Here is a 9564-nt window from a genome sequence, read left to right as displayed (position 1 = left end):
CTGCTTCTTGTGAGGTGGGACTCCAATTTATCTTGTAGCAGTTAGGACAGAATTATTCTTCCAACATCCATTAGATATAATGATAATTTAATCCCTATTGTTTGAATCAGATCAGAGGCTTGTATCAAAACACAGATGACCAGTAAACTCCATATGTATCCAAAATCTACATAGGGGAGAGTGGGGCAATTTGAGCCAAAAGGATAAGTTGAGTTATCGTGTTAGAGGTTTTATGATGCTTGTATCTAAGCCGAAGTAAATCATTTAAGATTGTTTTATACTTCAGTTGGGGTCTCAATAAGTTTCAATGTGAGGTCCTAAATCTGGCTTGAAAGTAGCTGTGTGGGCTAATAAAATCAAAATATTTAGTCGTGCCAGTGGTTGAGCCAATGTTGTGCTGAAAAGGTATCAACAGGGCCTGGTCTATGTTAAAGGTGCATTTAAAAAGTACAAATTGTTTGTTAGGTGTTAAACCTGTGAGAAAGAGAGAAAGAGAAAGAGAAAAAGAGAAAGGAGAAAGAGAGAAATGTACCTTAACGAGGAGGTAGAAGTTTGGGCGGGATTTCCCATTGAATTCACATTAGTTGACAACTCAACCAAATGTAAATCAAAACCAGACATTGAATTTACATCTGTGCCCAGTGGGAACTATATATCTGGTCTGATGAAGTACAATTCTGAAATTGGTTACCTGCTGGTCGAGCTCGGACAGTCCGCTCAACACCATCCACACAGCGTGGGTGAGGTATTTGAGGGAGGTACTGTCTGCGGATGTCAGAGTCTGTGAAAACAAGTCAGTACATTTACAAATAATCCAGAAATGTTCATCAAGTGAAATACAAAATGTGCTAAATTCACACCTTCTCACCTCCACGTCGGATACCGACTATCCTCAGAGAGAAGTTGGTTGTCCCTTGGTTTGCAAAGTAACCCCTGTAAATAGAAATGTTTAAAAAGAAATGTTCAACCTAGGAAGCTAAAACATAAACCAGTGCCATGAAGTTAAGAAATCATTTTATGTTAGCCTATGTTATATCTGCAGGATTCAGAAAGACCATACCAATGTATGATCTAATTTGATCACTCTTTTGTTGCTGATAATTTCTCTGCACAGAAGGAAATGCAAACTTTAAAAAGTATTTTCAAGTTTGTAATTTCCACTTTGAAATGTAAGACTTGATTTGCCTTAAAGAAAAATGTATTCTGTTGCTGGAGGATTTTTTTCCTGCTGTAGCAAACTGGCTCAAATGAAGATACTACGTCTGTATAACTACGATATTGGGCTGATTATTTCAAAACAAATGTTTTTACTATAAATTTACACATGAAAGCGAACTCACCACAACATTATTTTGCTCCTCCACAAACTCCCCCTCAAACAGATATCTACTAAACGGCATTTCACTTGCAACATCAACTGAAGCAGACAAAACATTCAGCGACATCATGACAATACTTTCATCTTGACCTAACAACTTGACCCTTGACAGACAATACACACCTGTCGATACCAAAATAATGACACTTAGACACACCTGTACACACAAGTACAAATGAAAAAAAAGGGTTATTGACTGTAGAACGAGTTTTACCTGAGGAGTGCTGTCAGGGGCCTGGTCCTGGGTGGAGTGGTAAGGTGGAGGGGGACTGGGAGGGGGAATAAGAAGGGAAAAGGGGAGGAGGAGGGGGTGGCGGAGAATCATTGGGGAAGGAAGGCTCATGAGGGGTGGTGATGATGTCAGAGGTGGAGAGTTGATATGCCGTCATCTCATCTCCTGGAACCGCTCCACCGTGGTGGAGATATCCACCTGCTGTTTAACACACAACATGTGACACTGCCAGCCCAACACTGTGAAAACCACCATATTGAGAACCCCCCAACCAAACTCTGAAATAAACCTGGGCGTCCTCATAATAGGTGAACTCTGACCTCCTCCTTCTACCAAGGTAATAAAAATGAGGCAAGAGATTAGAATGTATCATTTCATTTTCTGTCAACATGTATTTATGCAAATAGGTAAATGGACCTTTGCCACTTATTCAGTGAAAAAGTGCTTGACTGCACCTTAATACCAGTCACCTCCTTGTTGTTGAAGACCACCTGGACGAGACCCTTTAAAAGAGACACAGGGAAACATTACATTTCAGGCAGGAAATATAAGTAGACCTATAGTTTGTGCATCATTTGACACAAATCAGGTGCATTTCAGAGGAAAGATCAGTTGAGGATCTCTCACCCATGGGTCCAGGATTTTTTCCTGAATGACTCTGCTCCACCACAGCTGCTTCTCCACTACACTCAAAATGCACAGGTGATGCATGTCCTCTTCATTTTGCTAACAAGAAAAAATGCCTTCAGACTCCAGACCTCTCTCTATATGTTAGCTGTAGATGTTCATATCATTTGGCAGACGATTTCAGTGTAATCCCTGGCATGATGTTCGTACGACAAGTTTCCCCTAGGTTTCAATTAGGGCCAGACATACAAAAGAAACCCCAGAGACAATTGGGAGTTCAAATACACAGATGTGTTTAGAAATGTTAAGAATATGGCTGAAGTACCAGCACTCATCCATAATGGATCTTCCAGTAATGAAAATGAAACGAACCCCAGTTCCCAACCAGCTGCAATTTCCCATAAGGAAAAGGAGTCTTCACTATTTGGCTGCAAAAAAAAAAACATCACCTAATATTAGAGATTGCTCTGTGATTAATAAGATACAAAATTGTGGCGATAGAGGACATGTTCATGTGTACTATTACTAATCATCTATGACTGTCTAATAATGTGATTGGCTATGTAAGAATATGTTGAAGATAAATACACAACGCAGAGGACGAGAGGATTAGAATTAACGATCAATGGAAATAGTTGTTTTTCAGGTCAACATCTGTTTAGAAATTTTTCAAATTGCCAAATAACAAGTATCCTGCTCCAGACTCAGACCAATGAAAACATAGCACACATAGCTATGAGTGACATCCTGAACTCATAGCTATGTGTGCTATGTTTTCATTGGTCTGAGTCTGGAGCAGGATACTTGTTATTTGGCCATTGGTCCAGTTGTTTTGCAAGGACTTCTAATTGGTCAGCCTCAGGCTAGGGTGGGGGGGTTATAAATTACATCCTGTTTCTTTGTTCTGTGGAGATAATCACTGAAGAGAATCACTGGGGAGAATCACTGAGGACAGGGGAGCATGAACATCTACCATCTACCTCCCCACATGATTCATCCTCTTTGAATGAGAATAAACCTGTTTTCCACCCCTTTATTTGATTTGGGGTCAGTGTGATTGAAGAGTAACATCAACTGCTAACAGCTACCTGTGAATGGCAATCTGAAGGTGCTGACAGTTCGTCAAGCACTAGCCTCCCAGCTTCTGTAAGGTGAAGGGTAGGCTCCTCCGTAACCAAATTGGAAGTCTGTGGAAAGAAAAGGTAAAAGGGTACAGCCATCAAACTAAGTAAATTCTCCCTATAACAGATGAGCTTTGGTTAATAATGTGTTTGGTTACCTGTGTGTTTAACACTGCAAGCTCTGTTACTAGCATTCTCCAAGCAAGGGTGAGGTAGTAGACTGGTTTGGCCTTGGAGAAGGCAGGCTATGAAGGCAAGGGAATATGTTTACAGACATTTTCATTATGTTGTTTAATAGAAAACGAGTGACTTGATGTTAATGTTTAATATCCTCTAAAGACTAAAGAGTATCAGAATGGATAGACTCGTGGAGATAGGAACATAAAAGGGTCCAGACCAAGGGATTAAAGCCAGACAGGTCCACTGACCAACCTCCTCATCCACATACTAAGGAACAAGACACGATCAAATTAAGAGTCCGTTTGAATGATAAACAGGTAGCCTACAGTATAGGACTGACATACTGGTATAAGGAGGATTGCATGAGGAGGCCACTGCATGATAGATTCTAAGACAATCGGCAGTTGAACTACACATGCCTGTGTTCAAAGGGTAAGGAAACATCTGAGGTACCTGCATATGAATGACTTCCTGTTCAATTTGAGAGGACAGTTCCTCCCATACCATCCTCCTAGCAGGAGTGAAACAGATAATAATGGGCTGCTCCATTGTGCAAATCTGAGAAAATGAGGGAACATGTGGAGGCAGGGTAGCCTAGTGGTTAGAGCGTTGGACTAGTAAACGGAAGGTTGCAAGTTCGAGCTGACAAGGTACAAATCTGTCATTCTGCCCCTGAACAGGCAGTTAACCCACTGTTCCTAGGCCATCATTGAAAAAAGGAGTTTGTTCTTAACTGACTTGCCTAGTTAAATAAAGGTATTTCCATATTGTTCTACAGAAAATGTCATGTTTAAGTTACATAAACCAGTCTAAAGACCAAAGAGTATCAGAATGGATGGATTTACAGAGGTCCAGACCAAGGGATTAAAGCCAAGACAGGATTAAATTAGGAATCAGTTTGAATGATAGACAGGTAGCCTATAGGACTGACAGACTAGTATAGGGAGGATCGCAAGAGGGGGCCACTGCATGATAGATTCTAAGACAATTGGCAGTTGAACTACATGTCTGTGTTCAAAGGCTACGGCAACATCTGAGTGACCTGCATATGAATACCTGTTTTAAGACCAGAGAGAAGACCAGAGAGTATCAGTATAGATGGATTTACAGACCTGGGAACAGACACAGGTCCAGACCAAGGGATTAAAGCCAGACAGGGCCAGTGCCCAACCTCCTCATCCACATACTAAGGAAAAAAATCTGGATCAATTTACTAGTCAGTAAAATGACAGTTTGAATGACAGATTGTTATTGACCCAATCCTGCTAATGAAGCAGTGTTGTTATAGCCTGGGTGCCAGTCTGTTTCAGCTCTCTGCCCACTCCTTATGGGTTTGTGATCCAAGAGAGCAGAAAGACTGTCACCCAGGCTATTGATAGGCCTACAGCATTCTTACCTGGACCAGGACTGGGTCCTCCTGGTCCAGAGTGGGCTGATTATCTTTATGAATAAACAATAAAGGATATTTTCTCTAAGTTTAGGAAATACCAGCTACAAGACATCAGACATTTGTCCATGTAGTTAGGCTGATCATATGTTTTACTTGTGTTTTATATTGTATGACATCAAATGTATTTATGTGTCTGCATAATATACTAACATGTTCAATTAAACCTAAAGCAAAGGTTTGGTTTCAAAGGAGCATGTTTGTTTGTTGTTGTTAATAGTGGAATACCATCGCATTTAAGGCTACACTGTAAACATATAAAATATCCTCTGGCCTTTGCTAGTCATCATCAATCTGCATCCAAAATGACACCCTCTTCCCTATTTAGTGCACTACTTTGAACAAGCGTTTGTTGACCATAGAACTATGGGTCCTGGTCAAAATAAGGTATAGGGTGCCATTTGCGACGAAACCTAAATATAGTTTCAGTCCGGACTTAATATGTATCTATTCCTATTTAGACATGGTCAATTAAGTAAACTAACCCTCCTCAACCGTGACTACACGGTCCACCCTCTCCACAGTGGCAGGTGCATCCTCACCGACTCCACATTTGCTATAAAAGTAGACTGCCGAACCGATCGTAAGCACCAGGCCAGCTGCACACAGAAGCCACTTCTCGCGGAGCAATCTCAGCGGGGTCGCTGTCAAAAAACGACTGAACATAGGCCTACTCATTATTGCCCTTCATACCGCAAAACCCGTCTGACCCTTATTTCTTAGAGTTACAGAGTTTATAGGGAACCATTAACACGTCAAATTCTTACATACGTCATGGTTGGCTATGTCACAATGGGCAATGGGATGAACGTGTTAACCAAACTGATTAAAACAAAACTCAACAGTGACATCAATTAAATTGAATTTTGGGCATGATTTGGGAGTTTATAAAAATGGTGTACTAAAAAATACTGTATCTATGGCTCTGAGTAGGAGTAGAAGAAGGGACTGCGCCACAATGCACGCTGCACTCTCCATGGTTCTGAAAAAGGGCAGGTTCATCAGCTCCGTGATGTTCTAGGCCGAACCCACTCACTGAGCCATTCTCCCTTTCACGTTCAAGGTGTCAATTCGTTCAACCACCATGCATTGGACTAAAACATAATTCAAACAGTTACTAAAAAGCACCACCTACAGAATTTTTTTTTTAAAAGTATTTTAAATCCCCTGCATAAATCAACTGAGATAGCCTACTCTTCTCATTTATTTTTTATTATTTCACCTTTATTTAACCAGGTAGGCCAGTTGAGAACAAGTTCATCATCTCTTCGCACTTGCGCCATGGTGGTTAACTGATTGATAATTTGGATAATGAATATCCAAAGTAAAATGCTGATTGTGTCATATTTAAAATGTAGGCCTAGCAGCCCACATTGCATGACACAATCCTAATCCTAAAATAGAAATCCTGGACACACAAAATATGGCTGTACAGCCGGCAACAATAATAAATCCAAAGAGGGTAGCTGTTGAGGAAAACGAGTAGACCAACACAAATCTTCATTAGGAGAGAAAAGTGATCAGAGGCTAAAAGACAGCAAAATGGCAGACAATAGAAATCGAATATGTATGTTACCGCTGGTTAGGGTTATTGTTGTAATTAGGAAGGACTCCCGTAAATATGTTGTCTCTCTAAAAAACTGTAGACTGCATATTGGTGATCAAATTGGTCAAAGCAGGGTAGTGATACTCACTAATATGAACCAGTGACCCATACTACAATTCTCACCAAATTGGCACGATTCGAAGGGTGCTTGCTTTTCACGCCAATGACCTGAGTTCGCTTTCCCGCCCCTCTATTTGCTACAATATTTTAGGAAAGGGACATCTTCATGACCAACAATCTTACTCTAAAAACTTTTGTCAAAAAAATTTGGTCAGTCTGTGAAAGTTAGAAATGGTTGGTTAGTCTGTGAAAGTTAGAAATGGTTGGTTAGCCTGTGAAAGTTAGAAATGGTTGGTTAGTCTGTGAAAGTTAGAAATGGTTGGTTAGTCTGTGAAAGTTAGAAATGGTTGGTTAGCCTGTGAAAGTTAGAAACTTCCAGCATGAATTGACAGTCATCACTCTGACCAAAGGGAATCAAGGTGGATGTACAGTGGGGCAAAAAAGTATTTAGTCAGCCACCAATTGTGCAAGTTCTCCCACTTAAAAAGATGAGAGAGGCCTGTAATTTTCATCATAGGTACACTTCAACTATAACAGACAAAATGAGAAAAAAATCCAGAGAATCACATTGTAGGATTTTTTTATGAATTTATTTGCAAATTATGGTGGAAAATAAGTATTTGGTCACCTACAAACAAACAAGATTTCTGGCTCTCACAGACCTGTAACTTCTTCTTTAAGAGGCTCCTTTGTCCTCCACTCGTTACCTGTATTAATGGCATCTGTTTGAACTTGTTATCAGTATAAAAGACACCTGTCCACAACCTCAAACAGTCACACTCCAAACTCCACTATGGCCAAGACCAAAGAGCTGTCAAAGGACACCAGAAACAAAATTGTAGACCTGCACCAGGCTGGGAAGATTGAATCTGCAATAGGTAAGCAGCTTGGTTTGAAGAAATCAACTGTGGGAGCAATTATTAGGAAATGGAAGACATACAAGACCACTGATAATCTCCCTCGATCTGGGGCTCCAAGCAAGATCTCACCCCGTGGGGTCAAAATGATCTCACCCACGGGGGGACCTAGTGAATGACCTGCAGAGAGCTGGGACCAAAGTAACAAAGCCTACCATCAGTAACACACTACGCCGCCAGGGACTCAAATCCTGCAGTGCCAGACGTGTCCCCCTGCTTAAGCCAGGACATGTCCAGGCCCGTCTGAAGTTTGCTAGAGAGCATCTGGATGATCCAGAAGAAGATTGGGAGAATGTCTTATGGTCAGATGAAACCAAAATATAACTTTTTGGTAAAAACTCAACTCGTCGTCGTTTGGAGGACAAAGAATGCTGAGTTGCATCCAAAGAACACCATACCTACTGTGAAGCATGGGGGTGGAAACATCATGCTTTGGGGCTGTTTTTCTGCAAAGGGACCAGGACGACTGATCCGTGAAAAGGAAAGAATGAATGGGGCCATGTATCGTGAGATTTTGAGTGAAAACCTCCTTCCATCAGCAAGGGCATTGAAGATGAAACGTGGCTGGGTCTTTCAGCATGACAATGATCCCAAACACACCGCCCGGGTAACGAAGGGAGTGGCTTCGTAAGAAGCATTTCAAGGTCCTGGAGTGGCTTAGCCAGTCTCCAGATCTCAACCCCATAGAAAATCTTTGGAGGGAGTTGAAAGTCCGTGTTGCCCAGCAACAGCCCCAAAACATCACTGCTCTGGAGGAATGGGCCAAAATACCAGCAACATTATGTGAAAACCTTGTGAAGACTTACAGAAAACGTTTGACCTCTGTCATTGCCAACAAAGGGTACATAACAAAGTATGGGGATAAACTTTTGTTATTGACCAAATACTTATTTTCCACCATCATTTGCAAATAAATTCATTAAAAATCCTACAATGTGATTTTCTGGATTTTTTTTTTCTCATTTTGTCTGTCATAGTTGAAGTGTACCTATGAGGAAAATTACAGACCTCTCTCATCTTTTTAAGTGGGAGAACTTGCACAATTGGTGGCTGACTAAATACTTTTTTGCCCCACTATAGCTAAAGTGGTGCTATGGTTCCAAAAGTGCTGGTGATAAAATTAACATTACTGGCATACACATTTCAAAACAAAAGTCTATGATCATGTATGTAATTTTGGAAATGTTGTTAAACCCAACATTATATATTCTATAGCACAAAGTTTGATGTCCCCAATGATAAAATGGTATGTTACTCTAATTGTCAGATGTGTTACAGTTTACAATAGGCTACTTAGGCCTACTATACCTTCATCCTGATTAAATAAAGGTGAAATAAAAAATAAAATAAATGAGAAGAGTAGGCTATCACAGCTGATTCATCCTGGCTCCAGGTCATGTATAAATCTATGCTAGGTAAAGCTCCGCCTTATCTCAGCTCACTGGTCACGATAACAACACCCACCCGTAGCACGCACTCCAGCAGGTATATCTCACTGGTCATACCCAAAGCCAATACCTTCTTTGGCCGCCGTTCCTTCCAGTTCTCTGCTGCCAGTGACTGGAACGAATTGCAAAAATCGCTGAAGCTGGAGACTTATATTTCCCTCACTAACTTTAAACATCAGCTATCTGAGCAGCTAACCGATCGCTGCAGCTGTACATAGTCCATCTGTAAATAGCCCACCCAATCTACCTACCTCATCCCCATTTTTTATTTACATTGCTGCTCTTTTGCACACCAGTATCACTACTTACACACCATCATCTGCTCATCTATCACTCCAGTGTTAATTTGCTAAATTGTAATTACTTTACTACTATGGCTTATTTATTGCCTTACCACCTCATGCCATTTGCACACACTGTATATAGACTTTCTTTTATTTTTCTATTGTGTTATTGACTGTACGCTTGTTTATTCCATGTGTAACTCTGTGTTGTGGTTTCTGTCACACTGCTTTGCTCTATCTTGGCCAAGTCGCAGTTGTAAATGA

This window comes from Oncorhynchus mykiss, chromosome 32 (genome assembly GCF_013265735.2).
Source record: "Oncorhynchus mykiss isolate Arlee chromosome 32, USDA_OmykA_1.1, whole genome shotgun sequence".
In the NCBI taxonomy this organism is placed as follows: domain Eukaryota; kingdom Metazoa; phylum Chordata; class Actinopteri; order Salmoniformes; family Salmonidae; genus Oncorhynchus; species Oncorhynchus mykiss.
The sequence above is the reverse complement of the archived record's forward strand: the minus strand, read 5'-3'. Positions refer to the sequence as shown.